Source organism: Saimiri boliviensis, chromosome 11, assembly GCF_048565385.1.
Source record: "Saimiri boliviensis isolate mSaiBol1 chromosome 11, mSaiBol1.pri, whole genome shotgun sequence".
In the NCBI taxonomy this organism is placed as follows: Eukaryota; Metazoa; Chordata; class Mammalia; order Primates; family Cebidae; genus Saimiri; species Saimiri boliviensis.
The window spans coordinates 45,689,633-45,710,686 of record NC_133459.1 but is presented as its reverse complement, the minus strand read 5'-3'; the positions used below and the strand labels follow the sequence as shown (position 1 = coordinate 45,710,686).

General features: G+C 43.8%; 1 pseudogene; it reads right to left on the bottom strand.

Moving 5' to 3' along the window:
• Positions 1-12,875: 12,875 nt before the first annotated feature.
• On the bottom strand, positions 12,876-20,096 carry LOC101050377 (cytochrome P450 4A11-like; annotated as a pseudogene).
• Between the last annotated feature and the right edge of the window lie 958 nt (positions 20,097-21,054).

The following is a 21,054-nucleotide window of genomic DNA, read 5'->3' as shown; positions in this document are numbered from 1 at the left end:
CAGACATCATAAACATGCTTCTTTTTAGAAATAAACAGGATTTCTGGATAATAGAGGGAAAGAGGTGGGTCTGGTGGATATAATTATTGGATACAATGAGTTGTAAATTTCTCTTCAAAGAATCAGTATGTCATTATATTCAGTTATTTGTCCTTCATTTTAAAGTTTAACTTCTTTGCAGTTGCAGTAAACAACCTTCTCCGCTGGTTCTAATCAGTTGTTCACATCTGTTCTCCCCAGCCCCCAGCTCCATCCTGACTCATCCCGGTCACCTGCTCCAGTCACCTGCTCCAGTCGCCTGATCTGGTCACCTTCCTTTGACCTAGGTCACCCCTGGCCACCTGCTCTGACCCACCCATAACCGTCCTTCCTGCCAAACCCTGAAGTATTTGAGCCCTGAAGCTAGGTAAGCTATCCTAGAAAACTTCCAGTCCCTTGCATAGTAAACCCCCCAAAAGTACAAGAAAAGCCCCTTCATTTGAACAGGAGCAACAGAAAAACATTGTGCTCTATCCCACATCAAAATACCACAAGTACTTTCTGCGTAATGTCAGTAACCTTCCTGAATATCAGACAATCTGCACAAAAGTGCTAATTAGAGGCCATTTTCCCCTTATTTTAAATGGTAAAAACTATAAGCATCACATATTAGGGCCACTAACACCTAGTGTGTACAATTTAACAAAGCACTGCCACACGGGTTCACGGAAATGTGAATATGGTAAGAGATGTTCTATGTGATTGTTAATTTTTCATGTTTTTTTCTATATTTTTAGCAATTATTTATAATTCCCAAGTAACATTTATCTAATCCAAAAATAATAATAACATTTCCTTTTTAAAAACAAAAAGGACACTTTGGGTCTTGTTTGAAAAGATCAGTTCTTACCCTTTAAGACACAGGTCAGACACACATGCAAGTACATTGTTAAGGGTGATGATGTAAAAAGTCTCCCCTTCCAGCAACCTCAGGAAGACACTAGAATACTCTGTTGCATTCTGAATATAAACATCAGAGCCTGAAGTTTCTGACTTCAAGACCAAGGCTTTTCCTCAGTATTGCTCTGTTCTGGGACTGTACTTTTCTCTCTTTTTTTCCTTTACTTTTTCTTTTATTTTTAGTTGACATGTAATAATTGTTTGTATCTTCTCTTTCATATGAATTATTATTATTTTTTTAGACAAATTCTCCCTCTGTTGCCCAGACTGGAGTACAGTGGAGCAAACACAGCTCACTGAAGTCTCAAATTCCTGGGCTCAAGTGAGCCTCCCATCTCAGCCTCCTGAGGAGCTGGGGCCACCAGCATGTGTCAATATGCCCAGCTAGTTTTTTTTTTTTTTTTTTTTTTTTTGTGGAGAGAAAATCTTACCATGTTGCTCAGGCAATCCTCCCAACTCACCCTCCCAGAGTGCTAAGATTACAGGTGTGAGCCATTACTTTTGGCCAGTAGAAATTCTTTGACAGTTTTTTGATAGATTTTTTTCCCCCAAGATAAATAGAAAGCTTTTTTTCCCAGCCTTTTAACTTTTAAAAAACTTTCAAGCTTAAGATGCCCTTTTCTCAAACCTGCCAACCTGGCCCTTTGTGCTTGCTCAAAAGAGATTTCTAGAAGCCAGTGTGAGAAAGCTGCATACTATATGATTCAAATTATATGACATTCTAGAAAATGCAAAACTATGGAGACAGTACAAAGATCAGTGGTTGCTAGGGGATGGAGGAAGAAAGGCATGAATAGTCAGAGCACAGATGATTTTTTAGCAAAGTGATTGGGATTTGAATTTAAATCTCCAAAGTCGAATACATATCCAAGTGAATACATGTCATACATTTGACAAAACCCACAGAATGTAAAACACCAGGAGTGATCCATAAAGTAAACTATAGATTTTGGGTGACAATACTGTGTCATTGTAGGTTTGTTAAATGTAACAAATATTATACTCTGGCGGAGGGTGTTGATAATCAGGGAAGCTGGAAGGGAGGGGTGATATGTGTGGACTCTCTGTACTTTCTGCTTAATTTTTCTGTGAACCTGAAACTTCTCTAAAAAGATAAAATCTATCAGAAGTGTAAACAAAAAAGAATGGAGAATGAGAGAGAGGATTTTTTTTACAAGAATGCATAGAGGTGTTACAAAGGATGATTAGATGGGAACTTTTAGACTCTAGAAGCGCACAGCAGTGCAGCGAAGCTTTCACATGGGTATGAGCTGTCACATACATGGCTCTTATCTGAAAATTTAGTTCTGGAATCAAGAACTGCTGGCCACACCTCAGCACTTTTCACCCTGCAGGCTTAATTAGGCTTTCTCTTATATCCGTCTCCCCGAATGTTGTATCTTGAAAGCCAGTGTTGCCCAGGAGGCATCTCCCTTGTGTTTATGAGAGAACTGCATTGTCCCTTGCTCAGTTCTCTCAGGCTCTCCAGAGCTCAGGACCTCCAAGAAGAATGGAGCCCTCTTAGCTTCAGGAATTCATGTTTCACCCCTTCTTGCTGCTAATCCTCTTCTGCATGTCCCTGCTGTTGTTTCAAGTAATCAGGTTGTACCAGAGGAAGAGATGGCTAATCAGAGCCCTGCACCTGTTTCCTGCACCCTCTGCCCACTGGCTCTATGGCCACAAGGAGGTAAGAGGAGAAAATTAGTTTGGAAGGTTAAGAGACAGAAAGATGAGGTATTTAAAAAAAAAAAACCAGCACAAACTGGTGGGGCATTATGTAATATGCAAGATGCTTTCACACCAATCTCATTTTGATTTTTGCCAAAATTCTATGATATGGGGAGGAAAGATATTGTTATTCTTATTTTATGGCTAAGAAAACTGAAGCCTAAAATAGATATGCTACTTTCCTGTGCTACCCACCTCATAAATGATAGAAATGAAACTTGAACCTTAGTCTTCTGATTCAAGCCCAAGTTCCTTACTACTTTCAGGACTCTGGGTGTTCCACAGAGAAATAGAGCAAGCCAATTGTTAATAGGAAGCATACAAAAATGTTACAACCGCTCATGAAGCTGGAAATAGGAAAACATTTAGCAAACTAGAAAGGAGAGTAGAAAGATGAGCAGCAACCGCAAAAGAGTAAAAGGCATGTGAGATTTTGCTGCTTTGCAGGCAAATAAAGCACGAGTGGGCATATCCAGAGCAAAGACAAGGTAGGGAGCCAGTGGTTCCTAACGATTTACCTTGTGCCAGGAATTTTATGTTTATAACTTCACTTAATTTTCATGGCAGCTTTGTGAAATAGATTTGGTTTTCCTATTAAAAATATTAGGAAATCATGGCCCTGATGACCTAGATAATGAGTAAGGTGTCAGATTGGGATTTGAACTTAAAGCTCCAAAGTTGATGCTGGAGTTAGAAGACCAATCACTCAGCAACAGGTTCTGAGCACTTGCCCTGTGCCGGGAAGATTCCGTGGAGATGCTGGAGACACATGGAGAAGAAAACTTGCCTTCAGCAGAGTGTGAACCTGTCTAATGGGGTGTTGTCCCCACAGGCCCTCAACTTAGCACCTGGTACATCTGAGAGAAAGGGGTTCTCCTGGAGTGACAACCTTTACTAATCAGTCATGACTTATCTTAACAGTTTTACCCAGTAAAGGAGTTTGAGGTGTATCATGAGCTGATGGAAAAATACCCATGTGCCATTCCCATGTGGCTTGGACCCTTTACGATGTTCTTCATTATCCATGATCCAGACTATGCCAAGATTCTCCTGAAAAGAAACGGTAAAAACCAAGAGGGGCTCACAGTACACAGCAGAAACAAAGAGGGTCTCAGGGTGTCTGCAGCACTAGGGAAGGACAGATTGAAGCATTTTTTAAAATTGCATTTTAGGTTTTGGGGTACATGTGATTTGGCTCTGTTTGTCTGTTATTGGTCTGTAGGAATGCTTGTAATTTTTGCACATTGATTTTGTGTCCTGAGACTTTGCTGAAACAAACAAATGGAAAAACTTTCCATGCTCACGGATAGGAAGAATCAATATAATGAAAATGGCCATACTGCTCAAAGTAATTTATAGATTCAATGCTATCTTCATTAAACTACTATTGACCTACTTCACAGAACTGGAAAAAGCACCTTAAACTTCATATGGAACCAAAAAGAGCCCACACAACCAAGACAATCCTAAGCAAAAAGAACAAAGCTGGAGGCATCATGCTACCTAACTTCAAACTATACTACAAGGCTATGGTAATCAAAACAGCATGGTGCTGGTACCAAAACAGAGATATAGACCAATAGAACAGAACAGAGTTCTTGGAAGTAATGCCACACATCTATAATCATCTGATCATTGACAAACCTGACAAAAACAAGCAATGAGGAAAGGATTCCCTGTTTAATAAATGGTGTTGGGAAAACTGGCTAGCCATGTGCAGAAAGCTGAAACTGGACCCCTCCCTTACACCTTATACAAACATTAACTCCAGATGAATTAAAGATTTAAACATAAGACCTAACACCATAAAAAACCTTAGAAGAAAACCTAAGCAATACCATTCAGGACATAGGCATAGGCAAAACTACTTCATGACTAAAACACCAAGAGCAATGACAACAAAAGCCAAAATAGACAAATGGGATCTCATTAAACTAAAGAGCTTCTGCACAGCAAAAGAAACAATCAGCAGAGTGAACCAGCAACCAACAGAATGGGAGAAAATTTTTGCAATCTACTCATCTGACGAAGGGCTAATATCCAGAATCTACAAAGAACTTAAACAAATTTACAAGAGAAAAAACAAACAACCCCATCAAAAAAGTGGGCAAAGATATGAACAGACACTGTTCAAACGAAGACATTTATAACAAACATAGGAAAAAATGCTCATCATCACTGGTCATGAGAGAAATGCGAATCAAAACCACATTGAGATACCATCTCACACCAGTTAGAATGGCAATCATTAAAAAATCTGGAGACAGCAGATGCTGGAGATGATGTGGAGAGATACGAACACATTTACACTGTTGGTGAGAGTGTAAATTAGTTCAACCATTGTGGAAGACAGTGTGGTGTTTCTTCAAGGATCTAGAAATAAAAATACCATTATGTGGCACATATACACCATGGAATACTATGCAGCCATAAAAAAGGATGAGTTCATGTTCTTTGCAGGGACGTGGATGAAACTGGAAACCATCATTTTCACCAAATTGACACAAGAACAGAAAACCAAACACCACATGTTCTCACTTATAAGTGGGAGTTGAACAATGAGAACACATGGATACAGGGAGGGGAACTTCACACACTGGGGTCTGTTGCGGGGTGGGGGGAGAGATAGCAGGGGTTAGGGAGACTGGGAAGGAATAACATTAGGAGAAATGCCTGATGTAGGTGATGGGAGGATGGATGCAGCAAACCACCATGGCATGTGTATGCCTTTGTAACAATTCTGCAAGATCTGCTCATGTACCCTAGAACTTAAAGTATATTAAAAAAAAAAAAGAAATTAACTTTATAAAAAGAAAATCCCAATGACATTTTTTGTGGAAATAGAAAATCTCATTTTAAAATCTATATCAAATCTCAAGGGACCCTGAATAGCCAAAACAGTCTTTAAAAGCAAACCTGGGGGAATGCTGGCAAGATGGCCAAATAGAAACAGCTCTGATCTGCAGCTCCCAGCAAGATCAATGAAGAAGGCAGGTGATTTCTGCATTTCCAACTGAGGTACCTTGTTCATCTCACTGGAACTGGTTGGACAGTGGATGCAGCCCAAGCAGGGTGAGCCGAAGCAGGGTGGGGCATTGCCTCACCCAGGAAGTGCAAGGGGTTGGGGAACTACCTCTCACTCTGACCCAGATACTGCACTTTTCCCATGGTCTTCACAACCAACAGACCAGGACATTCCCTCTGGTGCCTATACCACCAGGGCTCTGGGTTTCAAGCACAAAACAGGGCAGCCATTTGGGAAAACACTGAGCTAGCAGTGCAGGATTTTTTTCATACCCAAGTGGCATCTGGAACACCAGAAGACAAAACCGTTCACTCCCTTGAAAAAGGAGGCTGAAGCCAGGGATCCAAGTGGTCTGGCTCAGAGGGTTCGACCCCCACACAGCAACTCTTGGTGTCAGTCTGGAGGCCCAGGGGAGAGAAGGTTGGCAGTGGGGTGAGGTGGGGGTGGGGGGTGGGGGGGCATGGAATTTCCTGTGCCCAGGTTTGCAAAGTCTAAGTCAGAAGTGTGAGTGAGTCCCAGGGGCTCTTGTTCACTCACTGTTTCTCCAGTGGGGAGCATCCCTGGGTTCCATGCCAATTCCCAGTGGGCAGCTGTCCTGTCTCACTCTTCTCTTTTCACTGTGGATTGGTTTTCTTGATGAATCCTAATGTGTCCTCCTGGACAATCCCACTGAAGAGCTAGTGTTTACCTCCTTCCTGCCCTGCCTTAAAAAAAATGTTAATTGAGATAAAATAAAATTTATATGCCATGAAATCTAATTCATCAGCTATTCAATGATTTGATGTATGCTAATTTTAAGAAGTTAGTTACAAATATAGAACATAAAAGTAGACACTTTAACTAAGTTAAATTGTGCATTTAATGAAATTCATGATGATTAGAAAGCTCATTACTACCTATTTCCAAAACACTTTCGTCACTCCAGCAGAAACTCTGTAACTATTAAGCAATACTTCCCCAATCTGACTTCCCCTAATCCCTGGTAATTTCTAAACTACTTTCTGTTTCTATGAATTTGCTTATTCTTCTACCTGTAAGTGAACTTATTGTAATATTTGTCTTTTTATGTCTGGCTGTTTTCACTTAGCATATATACTGTTCTCGAGGTCATACCTGCTGTAGTATGAATCAGAACTTCACTCCTGTTTGTGACTAAATAATACTGCATTGTATGTATATAGGACATTCTGTGTACCCATTCGTCTTTTGATGGACAGCTGAGTTCTTTCTATCTTACATCTGTTGTAAATAATGGTGTCATGTACATTGGCTTACAAGTATCTGTTCAAATCCTTGTTTTCAATTAGTTTGGTTATATAGCCAGGTGGGAATTTCTGGATACTATGGTACTTGTGCTTTTTTCTTTTTCAGGAATCACAATCTGTTTTCCAAAGTAAATTTGTATGGCAATTTACATTCACCGGCAATTTGTTAGAGTTCTAATTTTTCCACATTCTGTTAAATATTTGTTATTTTCCACTAAAAAGAATTATAGACTTCCTAAAGGGTATGAAGTGGTATCTCATCATGGGCTTACTTCACATTTCCATAATGATGAATGAAATTGAGCATCTTTTCAGGAGCTTATTGATCATTTGCATATCTTCTTCGCAGAAATGTCTATTGTAGTCATTTGCTGATTGTTGAATGCGGTTTTGTATTTTGGTGTTAAGTGGTGTTCTTCATATATTCTCATTTGGATTGCAAATACATTCTGCCATTCTGTAGGCTGTGTTTTAGCTTTTCTATCCTTTTAAAAAAAACTTTATATATGGTGTAGGTAAGGGTCTACCTTCATTATTTTATGTGTGGATGTTCAGTGCCCCCCTCCTTGGCCACATTTCCTGTCTCCTTGGTCATGCTCAGGTCTCTATCTCTCCCATCCAAGTGAGACTTTCACTTTATACTTCACCTCTCTTTTCATCCAGGTACTAGGGGTAGTAATGGGAGTGAGTTCCCATTGTCCTGGGCTATGTGAACATGGCCAGCATGAGCCTTGTGCATCAGCTGATTCTGGGTGACCTACTAACCATTATGTACAGGAGGTTTCCAACTCACTCTCCTGGCCCAATTTTCCCTCTTCCTCCAACCCTAGCTGATCACTGACTGTTCAGATTTTCCCTTTCTTGCCTCTTCTCAGAGCATGACTGAACTATCCCAGTGACCCAGGAGCCCAGGAGACTTAGAGAGAGATCCTGGCTACAGGTACCAACTAGGAGAGAAGCCCATTAGGATACTAGAATGAGATGTCACATCTCAGGAAGAGGAAGGTCTGTCTATGGCATCCAGAGCCCTGGGCTAGGAATGGAGAGGGTTTGAAAGGACACCTATGCTCAAAACAAGCAAGAGAAGCAAGGTCTGGATTGAGAAAGCCTGGTGCAATCAGGAACACCTGCTACCCAGGCCTTGATTCACTCTTTTCCTTGACCAAGTGGAGCTGGTGGGAGTGCATGAGGGCAAAGTGGTGAAATAGGGCTAAGGAGCACCAGTATCCAGGCAGTCACCAAGTATGAACAGCATTGAGGATGCTCCTGCTCCCGCAAGGTAGCCAGCCTGAGAAGCAGAGGACCAATGAAAAACTGTGCTTTGGGGAGGAGCTGCTTGGAGTCTGACAGCCTCTTTGCCTGCCTGGGCTCCTCCTAGTACTTGCTGAACAGCTGTGTACTCTGAGCCTCCTCAGGAGCATGCAGGTCTCATGTATTAGGGAAGTTGACAGGTGTCTGGTGATGTTGCTGGGATGGCTGCTTTCTCAGTCTCATTCAAGCTGTGAAGAGCTGGGTGCCAGAGGCCCTCATACAAAACTAGGCCTCTGAGGCTTTCCTGCTAAGCCCACTGCAGCCCCACTATGGCTGGGATTGTGTCCTTGATCAAACTCCTTTTGGAAATTTCATCCCCAGTGTGATACATTTGGAGATGCATCATAGTGAAGAGGTGTTTGAATCATGTTTTGGATCCTTCATAAATAATGTATTGTCCCCTTCATACTTTGCAGGTGTGAATGAGTTCCTGCTCCAAGTGGTACGGTCATATTTCCAGTACAGTGACTCCTGAAAAGAGTATGGCTTTCTTGGTGTATCTCTCTTGTTTCCTCTCTTATCACGTGATCTGTGCACATGGCTGCTTCTCATTCTCTTTCTATCATGGGTGAAAGCAGCATGAGGACTACACCAGATTCAGCTGCCATATCTTGGACCTTCCAGCCATCAGAATCATGAACCAAATAAACCTCTTTTCTTTGTCAATTACCCAGCCTCAGGTATTCTCTTATAGCAAAACCAAACACACTAAGACAAATCCTTAGCTCAGCCTTGCTCTGATTCATCTCACGTAAGCAAAACTTGAACGGAATAGAGACCTGGAATCTTTCTCCTATAGATGTGAGCTTCTCCCTCTGAGCTCCTTGAAAAAACTCCTTTATCTAAACTGTCAAGAAAGGCTCAGGAGTTGGGAAAGTTGTGGCCATCATGGGTCACAGGCATACAATTGTATGAAGCAGGGTAAGCCGGGTCAATCCCATCTGGGATCCTTGCACCACAGAGCAAATATCAACACTCGTTTTCCAACTCTGAAGAGAGTTGTCTCCACTATATTTCCTCCACCTTGATGTCTTCTCTCCTCTGCCAATTTCCCTTTAAGTAAGTGCAGACACTACATACACCTTGTGTACTTTATTCTATAGGGGAGTGAAGACGGAGGGGTTCTGTGAATAGCAATCAGATTGCCAGCTACCATGCAGGACAAATATAGATAAACACAGAATGACAATCAGATAGGAACTGTGCTAGGCTGAATCAAGACCCTAGATAATGTCCACATCCTAATACATGGCATCCATTATTATGAGACTGCGTATATCAAGATGGACTTTGAAGTGGAAAGTAATGGGGTTTGAGATGGTGAACTTATCCTGGATTATCTGAATGAACTAGATGGAACCACAAAGGTCTTTATTAGAAGGAAAGAGATGTGAGGACAGTAAGAGAGAGATTCGAAAGTGCTATTGGTTTCAAAGAGGGAGAGGAGCCAGTATCAAGGAATGCAAAAATAAAAAGGCAGCTCTGGAGCTGAAAGAGCAAGGGGTAAGACTCTTCCCTAGATACCCCGAAAGGGGTTGGCCCTGTCTACAACTTGTTTTCACCCACTGAAACCCATTTCTGACTTTGACTTACAGAATTGTAAGATGAAACATTACTGTTATTTAAAATTACTAAGGTTACAGTAGTTTACTTCAGTAGCAATAGAAAATGCCTACAATGTACAGACAAGTAGGCAGGAGTTAGGTGTAGCGGCAGACAGGCTAGAGGGCAGGCAGGAGACTGGGTGTTGGATGGAAAGTCAGGGATGCAGGTGGGTAGGAGACAGACAGACAAGCAGGGAGGGAGCCTGGAGAAAGATGATTGAGAAATGGAAGACAGACATAGATCAGTAAACAGGTGAGAAGAAGGGCACATGGGCAGATCGAAAGCAGGAAGTGCGCAGACAGGCAGAAGACAGAAGCAGGGGTCAGGGAGACAGGATGACAGATGAAGGACCTCAGAGCTGGTCCTTGTTCCCACAGGGGTTAGGGAGCCTTCTGAGATGCAGGTGGATCCCATTGCTGGACTCCAGCACAATTCGTGACATGGGGATGGGGATCCTGGTGAGATCAGGCAGCAGCTCACAGCGGAGCAGGGTCAGGGCCATGGCCACCTTCAGCTGGTTCATGGCAAATTGTTTCCCAATGCAGTTCCTGGGCCAGGCAGAGACTGTAAATTGAAAAATGGCCTCAGGCCTCATTGTGAGCTAGGCAGGCTTTGGTCTCTGAGCTCCACCCTTGAGCTGGGGACTTAGAGTCTTCCTCTACGTGCCCAGCCCCCAAATCCTTTCCTCAAAGGCCACATGCACCTCTGCCCAGGCCTTGATTCACTCTTTTTCCTGAGTTTAGACAGAGCCTGCCAGTCTTCCGAGGCTAGCTCCTAACTCCAGTCTCTGCTCTGAGCAGGCCTGTGACCCTCTGTCAGGAGGACCACGGCTCTAAGGCACAGAGTTTAATCACATGAATTGTTGTAGAGTTAATCAATGGTTTGTTCACTCTTCCACAGTGTGTGGTTCCCTAGTGTAGAGCCTAGATCAGGTCACTGTGAGGTTGGGGAGGCACATTCTCTGGCGCTTTCCATACAGGGGTACACAGAGACCTGGATTCTTAAAGAGAGACCCAGATGTGTGGGAAAGAGGAGTCAGAAGGGTAATGGGGAGGCTTCCTGGGAGGGCACTGGGTAGGTGGTGCTCACCTTTGAAGGTATTGCCCCACCTTTTGCCCACTCCATGGTCCAAGCTTGCCTCCCCTTACCCATCTGTCCACCAGCATGTGTAGCCTTCTAATTCTATTCCAGAAATGTCCCTCCTTACCATCCCTCAGTCTTCTCGCCTGGACTTTCTGGGTCCCTGCTTGCCCTCCTTCCACACTGAAGCCACAGACCGGCTCAGACTCTCCCACACTCTTCACAGTGGGAACAGCATCCCAGGTAGCAGCCAAGCCCTCCCTCGGGTGTTGCCTCACCCAACAATCTTATCTGTCCAGCCCATGTTCTAGCCCTGTTCATGTGGAGATGGCTGAGAATATCCTCTCTCCACCTCTGCCTGCCACATCCTCAAGGCTAAGTCCAGGGCCCACCTGCCTCACCCGCTTCCAGCTGTGCCTCTCCCACCTCAAGACCCCAGTTGGCATCTGTGCTCCATCCATAAAGAGTCAGGCCAGTGCCTAAGACAGTGCCAGGAACAGAAACACTCAAGGAGCCACTCAGTGACTAAGTGAAAGGATGGATGAGGGAGCGATGTGTGTCTGGAGCACAGAATATGTTTCTGTATAATACATTTTTGTCCTTGACTATGAACTCCTAGACGCAGGGACAGTACCTTTTTCCTGTTTTCCCATCATGCTGCACAGAGACTAACCCACAAAGATAAGCTTAATAAATATTTGTATATTCGAATGAAGTTAATTAAGTTTTAAAAATGAATAAAATACAATGGAATACACTGAGAGTTAATATTAGTTCTGGGCTAGATATGGAGCTTTGGAATGCTCTCCTGTCCTCAAGTGGCAGCAACATGATTGACAGCCAGTGTTTAGGAGGAAGTTCTCATCCTGGGATAAAGCAGTGCTGGAGAAGGACTTTCTGGAACATTTGCTTAATGACCATTGTGTGAAAGTGGACTCACCATGGGAAGAATTCACATAATTACTCATTTAGAAAAACTGTGTTTCTACTAACAATTTACATAGTTCTTGGCATTAGCTTTTCATCGGATGTTTCCTGCAGCCCCTGAGGATTTCCACATCAGTTATTTTGGAGTGTACATGCCCAACTCAACAGCTATTTCAAGTGTGGTTCGTAATCTACACACAGGCAGTCTTCAAATGTTATTTGTCATATACTCAAAAGAGGGCTTCCCTCAAAGTCAGGTGATTGTCCTCATTTTTATGTGTTTGCCAACATTTTGCTATGTGAGCTGTGGGATCATGCTATAGAGCATCCATTGCACATAAACAATTTTGCCAAATGGGAAAGGGGACATAAATATGTGAACACTGTAACACAGTGAGCATTTGTTGGACAAGACAGCGAAATATTTGAGACAACACATATGGGTATTAAACTTTCTGCAAAGGGCTGTCTTAACCTTTCACTTGTTTGGCTTGTAAGGGAGGACTAGCAAGACACCTTAATTCTAAATATATACAAAGATTTCAGTGTTTTCACATAACAGATTAGTGAGTTAAGTAGAAATGGTGATGTGCTGCACTGCCAATATATAGGGAGAGAGAAATCAACTTTAATATCTCTGAAAATTGAGAAATGTTAATATATAAAATTAATTTTACCAAAAAAGTCTAATATTGAAAATTCATACTCTTAAAATGAGGAAAACACCAGAATACATGGAAGTTCAGAACACACACTATCAGTGAATTTTGGCTGGACATTGGAAAAGGCAGAGGGAGGCAAAGTCACCGTGCTGTGCCCTGAAATGCAGTTTTTGTTTTGTTCACAGAGACATCAGCATCAGGCTTCCCTCCCACAGACACCAGCATCCAAGGGTATAGGTGAAGATGCTGCATATGAATTAGGGAGCATAAGCATCAGCTGTGTGCCCAGAGCCTCCCCTGTTTCTCCACGTCCATTACCAGTGTTAGGGTGTCTCACCTTGATTCTCCAGAGAAGGGCAGGAAAGCATGGCTATGTTGAGCAGAACTCGGAGCAAAGCGGGAAGGGTCACACACCTGCAAAGAGAGCACCAGAGCCGGGACAGATAGAAGTCCAGCTCCTGCTATCTACCCATAAGGAGATAGGAGCCCCAGAAGTATGAGTAGGAGAAGGTGTTGAGAGATTATCTTCCTCCAAGGCCTTCTGACCTCTGGGTTTGGCCACACCTTCGGGTTGTGGTGAAGGCCATAAATGGAAAGGCTGACTTTCAATCCTATGGGGACGGTGTAGAAGAGAGAGAGAGAAGACGAATCATACCCATGAGGTGGCCTGGTCCCTCTGGCAGCAGGGAACGGGATATGGGGTCTGGGCTCAAAGAATGAGTAGAAAACCATGAATCCAGGGATGAGAAGCAAGAAAGCATTGGTATTTTACTGTCTGTAGTAAGTGCGGTGGGAAGCTACCTTCATCAAATGCCTCCAAGAATCACCGGGAAATATACATGACTCACTCAATACCCACAGCAACCATCCAAAGAAGACTTTCCTTTATTCCCAAATTTCAGAGGAGCTACCTCGGTCTCAGAGGCTGATTGTCTTCTCTATGGTCATACAGCTAGAATATGACAGGACTGAGACCAGACCCCTTGGGGGTTGAGGCTTGGTGGCCTTTCTCTGCTATAGGATATGGACACCAGTGGCTCTCTGCCATCAACCTGAGGGCTCCTCAAAAACTGGACAACAGCTGACCCATGACATGTGATTCGTGATGTCCCCCATTTGCCTTAACCCCATCAATAAAGAACCACATCTCCCTGCACCCGCGTCTGATTCTCTCTAGAATTTCTGATTCTCATGAAATAGAATTTTGGAGCTTTCATTCCCAAGGCTACATTCAGAGGCTGACATTTATTTATCAGACTTTTCGTGGTTCAAGCTCTTTGCCAAGCATTTCAAAGTTTTCATCTTAACTATAAAGTATGTTTTCATTTTTTGACAACGAATGAGAGACCCAGAGAGGTTTGCAAATGCTGAAGCACAGGTGCATTTCTGACCCTCCACATCTTTGTGTGGAGAGCTTAGGTGAGTGGATGGGGGAAGTTCATACCTTTGGGCAATGAGCGCCCATCAGGGAAGGTGACAGGAGTGATGAGCTCTCTGCTAATGCTTGGCACCGGTGGGTAGAGTCTCAGTGCCTCCTTGATGCATATGGTAGTGTAGGGCATCTGGTCCAGGTGGTTCCTCAAACAAAGTCCATCCTGAACATCAACAGGGTCTGGACAGACCATGTGAATCCCCCTAAGGAAAGAGCAGGGCTCCTGCATCTCCTGAGCTCACACTCACCAGGTGACGGAGGCTTCATTTCCCAGGAGGCTCTGGATCTCCTCCGGGCACATCTGCTGAACCTTGGGGTGTGTGGCCAGAGCACAGAAGATCCAGGAGATGCTGCTGGCTGTGGTGTCATGTCCTCCAAACATAAATGTGTCCACCTCAGCACGGAGGTCCTTGTCTGACAAGCTGCTGCCATTCTCCATCTGGAGAGGCCAAGGTAAGAGTTCAGGATTGGTCTCTCGTTCTGTGCTTTTGGGAAAAGCCTCTGGCCTCTCCTACACACACTCACTTTGGCCAAAAGGAGGATGTCTGGGAAATCCAAATGCCTCTTTCTCCTGACCTTCTCCAGCTCCCGCTCCTCCTGCAGGCGAGCCTTCCTCAGTTGGATCACTTGATCTCTTCCAGAACAGTGGTTACTCTACAGGCTGAGCATGCCAGCAGCCCCCAGGAGTCCCAGCTGTTCACCTGCCCCCATGTGGGTGCCTGGTAGATCTCAGCATGAGTGTGGGTGAGGGCGCATGGACAGAAGCAAGAGCTCTACTACCGTGTGAGGCAGGGCAGGCCTCTCCGCAGTGGCATAACTCACAGAGCCTCTGTTTGAATGCTGCTTGGATGGGGTCTCATGTAACCATCCCCATGTGGGGACACAGATAAATGCCTCCACCGTGCCTGCCCCTAACATCTCAGCTCCCAGCCCCTGCTCCACAGAAATCTTCATCATAGGTGTGTCTCAGTTTCTGCAGGGGCAACAGGGGGCCTGGCTCTGTGATGGGACAGGGCGGCCTCCTTTAGCTGTGCTTAGTGAAGGGAGGAGACAGAACCTGTGTGCTGATGGACAAGCTGGCAGGTATGGTGGTTTGAGCAGCCGGTAGGGGTCAGGTTGTAGATTGTGTCATTCTGATGAAAGACATTGCCCATGCAGGAAATAAACTGGTTTTTGAGGTCCCCAATGGCCTGGATGTAGGATTGGATATCCCTGAGGGAAAGGATGCAGAAGAGACCAAAGTAAAAGAAGTAAAAGAGGCCTTTGATTAGAAGGCAGTATGGAATCTGGATAGAGATAGCTTCAAACATTGGGGACAGATATCACTGAGGCACTTGTTTCTTCTGTCTTAGAGCTTTGTGATCCTGAGGTTTTTATAATATATTGTGAACAGCCAGAGTCTACCTGTGCTAGGGATGAGGAATTTGTAGCTGAAGCATGTTTCGGTCTGGTCTGGAATTGGAGCGTTCACAGTCTCAGTCTTTCTTCCTGTGGAAGTGAGCCCCCAAGCTGCCCCATTTGCCTCTCAGTTACATCCATGCAGTTGATAAGAACATGACCTGGGGGGTTATCACTGACCAGTCCAACTGGACGCTGCCCTGGTAACTGAAGGCACACTTCATGATGATGTCCAGAGTCATCAAGGAGACATGCTGAGAGACATCCAGAGGGGAGTCCTGGCCAATGAGCTCCTCCCATTTGTCCTGTGTTGGGAGGGGATATGGACCTTCTTAATCCCCCAGAATTATTTTGGGAATATAGCTCGGCTTTTCCCTTTCCTCCAGATACTGTGGTTGGGATCCCTCACTTTAAGGACAGCTATAGTGTTGAAATTGGTATTGTGAATCAATAGGTGTAAACCAATACCTATTTTTCAAAGTTTTAATACAGCATTAACCATGTCTGCTCACAAGAGTCTGAATTAAGTTTTGCATTCTTAGATTCAGCTATACTTGACTAGAAACATTTTTTGTTATTTCTTTTTTTTTTTAAAGAACTTAACAGATACTTTATTGCTCACCTTTCACACAAAGCACACCTGCAGACATTTTCTTTCACAGCTTGACAATGTTTACATATACAAAAACCCAGCAAGAAACATCATATTATGTAGATTTCGGTAAGGGAGAATGTAAAACATCGATTCAGCCAGGCTTTTGTTTTCTGCAGCAATAATAAAGGTCTTCCCGCACTTGGCAAAAATCTGTCTTAACTTTGTAGTGCATTTCTTCCATTACAAAAAGTCTCCTGCCTAAAGCAAACTAACTTGTATTTGCTGAGCCAGTGGTATTCACTCATGCATAAAACAAATTTCGGTTAAGAGTACTCTTCAGTGTTCTGAAAACTGAGATTGTCTTGAGGGACTGATTGCACTCCAACTTTAGGGGGAAAGTGTCAAAGCAAAAGGAAGTCTACAAGGCCCATATTAAGTGCCTAATGAAAGCACATCAGGGACTTCAATTAATTTTCATTCGTCAAACATTTGCTGGGCACAGTTGAGTGAGAAATCAGAGTTCTGATAGGAGGGAAGGGTATGGCAGGTCTGGCTTTGAGAATGAAGATCAGGTGTCCATTTCACTGCATGCATGGCTCAAATCCATGGAGAAAGCTCTGGGTCCCAGGCAAGAGCCTCACTGAGTGACAGACCGGACTGTCTATCCTGACCCTGGAGCTGCCATTGTCAAGGCCATTCAGGGGTAGTGTGTCCTGCTGTCCAGCAGGATTGACCATCTCTCCAGTCCCCTATGCTGAAGATTTCAAAGTGGAAGGCACAATTTATCTGCTATGATTCTCATTTCCTGTGACAATAAGCAACATGTGGATTCAACCAAATGCCTGGGTGCTCTGCTCTCACATCACTTTTGGGGAAGCCTATTCTCACAGTAATGGTCTGAGTGTGTTACTTTGTGTGGCTGTGTCTATGGCTGTCTGTGGGACACAGAGCTGAGAGTTAAATTGGTGAGAGTGTGCTGTGAGTAGATGTCTGGAGGGGAGAAAGACGGACTCACCAGCATCGCTTGTACGGAGTCCACCATGAGCCCCACATAGGGCTTCAGGATGTTAAAATGGAAGGCTGGGATCAGCATCCGCCGGTGCTGGCGCCACTTCTGCCTATTCAGCAGGGGCAAACCATACCCTGGGCAAAGAGATGGGTGTGTGTATGTGTCGGGGGGTGGGTGGGAGGTGGGATGAAAGGGATCTCTGGGGAAAGAGAGAAGGCAGTTCCTGAGGACAGAAAACCTAGAAGGTACTTCAGGGTCTATGGCAGGGAAAGCAGGTGCATTTCAGGTGTGGAAATGTCCTAATTGGGCAGATACATCCCTGGGATTATGACAGCTGTAAGATGAAGGTTGAAAAGTGTTGTGGGCAGATGTTAAATAAATATCAGGCTGAGGATGTCTGGAGAGAACAGAGAAGTGAAGTGGAAGAAGCTGAGCCTCAGGAGGGCTCACACCAGCATTAGCAAAGGTGAGGGTCTTGTTTCATGTAAAAAGGAACATGAAACTGGATTAGGGATGGGGGTCATGACAGTGGTGGCCCCTCACCTATTGTTCTCTATGAGCCAAAGGGATTGCTTTTCGCAAATCTACCTGGGCAGTAGATGGCAGTCCTAGTTTACGTGTATATACCAATTCAGGGAGCCAGGAGTCTGGAGATTTCTGTAACTTTAGGGTCTGAAAGACAAGAAAAGTCTTTACAGGAAACTGGAAACTACTAAATTTGGCATCCCCAGAGGGGCTCTATCAGACCACGGGCTTCCATCAGTTGATATCTGTCTGTTGGCAGTTTGACCTGTGTCATTTCCCACTTGTCTCCTCTCCCTTTCCATGTCTGCCATGAAGGTCAATGAGGGCTCAGGAAGTCAGATTCAATGTTCTCACAGCAGAAGACCCACAGGCCTAGGAAGGAGTTGATGAGAAACATAGACAATGTCCTCCAGGCCAGAGAGTAAGACAGAGCCATTGGAGGTGGCTTAGTCTGTCAATGATGCAGGACTGGAAGCAATTATAGTTACCAAATCCATGTCATAATTCATTGATAAGTGAAAATGAGAATAAGAAACCCAAATCACAAAATAAGCAAAATTAGAGATCAACATCTGTGCCATATGCCTATACCCAAATGTCTATAAGACATGTGGCAATGTTCATTTCAGATTAACTCTATTAGCTTAAAACAGCAAGAAAAAACAGAAAAAAGAAAAAGAAAAAGAAAAAGAAACTGGCAAATTTAGTCCCACACAGTTGTTTTAAACATTAATTACTCAGTAAATACTTTTGGCTGTAGCCTGGACTGTGGACTTTGTGGATGGTTGGGACAGGGTTTAAATATTAATGTTTGAACTGTCACTTTCTACTGGGATTTTACAGACTCAGGGGCCTGTATCAGCAGAGAAGAGCTGATTGAGTCAAGATAAAATTTCAGTCTCATCTGATCTCCCCAGAATCACCTTCATGTAGTCAGGGTCATAGAGCTGGACAAGAACTTTGTCTCCCCATAGCCAATGAGGACAGGCACTTGGGAATGTCTCCACCCATTTCTGAATCTGTTGTAGCTCCTGGTTCTGTTGGAACTGTCAATGAGGGTAGACAGATGAACGCTTTCATTTAGTTCTTCTAGCCTGTGCAGTGGGAGAGAAGCGCAGGGCAGGACAACCACAGAGACCTTGTAGTTCCGGATCTACCAGTACAAGTCAGAATGTGGACTGTTTCTGATGATCTAGGCTCTGATCCAGATTCTTGTCCTCTGCCCAACACTTGACATCAGGTCAGATTCTGTCTGTCTGCTGTGTAGAGCTATGGGGTCAATGCTGCCTACAGAAACTTAAGTCAGCCATTGTCTTCACATTGTGTAAAATCTCTGGAAGTCATAAACACAACAATTTCCATGGGCAACGTGCATAACTTGTATCATTCGGTAAGCAGATTTGTAAAATAATTTAGTATCTTTAGAGAATAAAATGAATTAATGTAAACATTCAAATTACACAATAATTTAATATAATCATACTTGTTATATTTTCAAAATTTCCCAGCATACATGTAAGTATTTGTTAAGATAAAAATAGCATTTGAAATGTGTATGACTAAGTGAAAAATGATTAACTATAAAATTGTGTGCATAATAGTATTCTACATGCTGAATACATACAGATTTATGGGGCAGAATCTGGGCATATGCATATGGCACTGGTGTTGATCTATGATTTTAAGATTTGAGTTTCTTATTCTCATTTTCACTTATCAATGAATTAGGAGCTCCCTGCTGCCTAGAATCAGCTTTCTAAACTCTTTGATGTGTATCACAAAGCCCTTGGCCTTCTGGCTTCGACTTTTGCCTTCAGCCTTGCTGGCAATTCCACCATCACCCATTGTTTCAGCTCCAACGCTCCTGCCACCGCTGCTGCTTATTCGAGCACCAGCTACATGTGCTCACTCTTCTGGGCCCTGGCACGTGCTCTTTTCTCTACCTGGAATGCCCTTCCACTCTGCCACAGTGCAGCCACCTCTCCTCAGCTTTCAGGACTCAGCTTTCCTTTAATCGCATCTGGAACCATCACAGACATTGGATCCTAGTGATGGTCCATGTAGCCAACTCTTCATTTCATCTGCTTCTAGTAACTCAAAGGCAACTGTCTATCACATAAGTATCTAATCTCTGCCCACCTCCTTCTGACAACCATATTTCCCAGCTCTGAGGCAGCTTTCCCTGCAGTGAGGCAGGCTCCTTCATTCAGCACTTACTGCACACACACCATGTGACAAGTGTGGTTCAGGAGCTGCATTAGGACACAGCTATGATCCTTACCTGTGTGGAATTTCCAGTCTAGTTGGGGAGTAAGGAAGATTAGAGGTTGTGCAGTAGGGGATCATTAATATTGAGTTGAAAGGAAGAACAAGCATCTGTGGACCGATTAACAAGTATCTTAGAGCCCCGGCCCAGCCTGCCCTCCCACTCTCCTGTCAACTCCTTCCTAGCTCCTGGCTGTGCCCAAAGAGCCAGTGGGAAGGATGAGACGGGAACTGCTGGATGGCTTTCAGCAGCCACTGCCGATGCAGGTAGAACTGGGCTGCCTTGAGCAGCAGTAGAAGCAGGCACAGCAAGATCACTTGAAGGAGCCCAGAGATGCTGTCTGGGAATCCGGTGAGGATAGGAACAGGTACACCCATGATGCAGCACCTGCTGGATCTCTGAGTGTACCTGTCTGTCCCTGACTGCTCCTCCCCACCTGTGCTCAAATCCTGGGAGGGTTGTCCCACCCACCTTTGGGGAGGGTTAAACGGAGAGGGCAGAGCTTGGACCTCAGAGTTCAGAGTTGACTGGTTGTGGAGGATCATCCACCTGGGGAAATAGTGAGAGGAAAGCTTCAACTGTCAGTGGTAATGGCCACCGGTAATGGTTGCTTTGTCAACCTCAAGTGAACTAGTCTTACGAATAGTTACTATTGACATGAATTAACCCTGCCTGGCATTTTTAGAAATCTCTACCTAAGCATTCTCTAAAGCTTTATTATTCTTATGCTCTGAATACATTATTCATGTTCTAAATGATAAACAGTATCTTTTAAAAATAGGACTACTTAAAACTCTCTTTTACTACAGCCTCACTAAATATATTTTTTTTTTCAAATTTTATTTTAGATACAAGAGGAACATACGCAGGTTTGCTACATGGGTATATGGTACCCAGGTAGTGAGCATAGTACTCAATAAGCAGTTTTTCAACCCTTGTCCCCCTCCCTGCTTCCCTTGTCTAACAGTCTATAGTAGCTATTGTTCCCATGTTTAAGCCCCTGTATGTTCAATGTTCAGATCCTGCTTACAAGGGATAATATGTGGTATCTGATTTTCTGTTCTTGCATTTATTTTCTTAAGATTATGGTCTCTAGCTCCATCCATAGGGCTGCAAAATACGTAATTTTATTCTATGTCTTTATAGTATTCCATGGTATGCATGCACCACATTGTCTTTATCTAATTCACAATTGATAGGCTTCACAGTTGATTCTATGTCTTTGCTATTGTGAAGAATGTGGTGATGAACATGGGAGTGCATATCGTTTTAGCATAATGATCTATT